Genomic DNA, 439 nt, shown 5'->3' on the forward strand with positions numbered 1-439 from the left:
CATTTTTAGAAGTTCTGCTTCTCCCCCATGAAGTCTTCCTTGTCATTGTTTGGTATTCTCTTTTGCTTGTTCATTTCTTTCATATACAGATATTTTATATTCTGCCATGTGTTGTTTCTGTTGATTTATATTAATGATTTATTTCCTTTTGTCATGCTTATTTTTGATTGAGAATTTGTATTTGATTCATTTTATTTTTTTTTATTATTTTTTTTTTGATTCATTTTAATCTGTGGAAATCTGGGGGCCCAAATTAAGGACACTTTCCTTCAAGGATTATTTGTCTTTTGCTTCAGCCAGAAGGCAGTAAGACTTGAGACCATGCTGACTCCCTTCAAGGGGTCTTTGCTTAATAAAGGAACTGCAGATAGAGCTCTCATGCTGATACAGACAATGTGACATTTTTTTTTTTTAATTGCAGTGTTTGTTGCTTAAAACT

This window comes from Bison bison, unplaced genomic scaffold (genome assembly GCF_000754665.1).
Source record: "Bison bison bison isolate TAMUID 2011002044 unplaced genomic scaffold, Bison_UMD1.0 scf7180017862613, whole genome shotgun sequence".
NCBI lineage: Eukaryota > Metazoa > Chordata > Mammalia > Artiodactyla > Bovidae > Bison > Bison bison.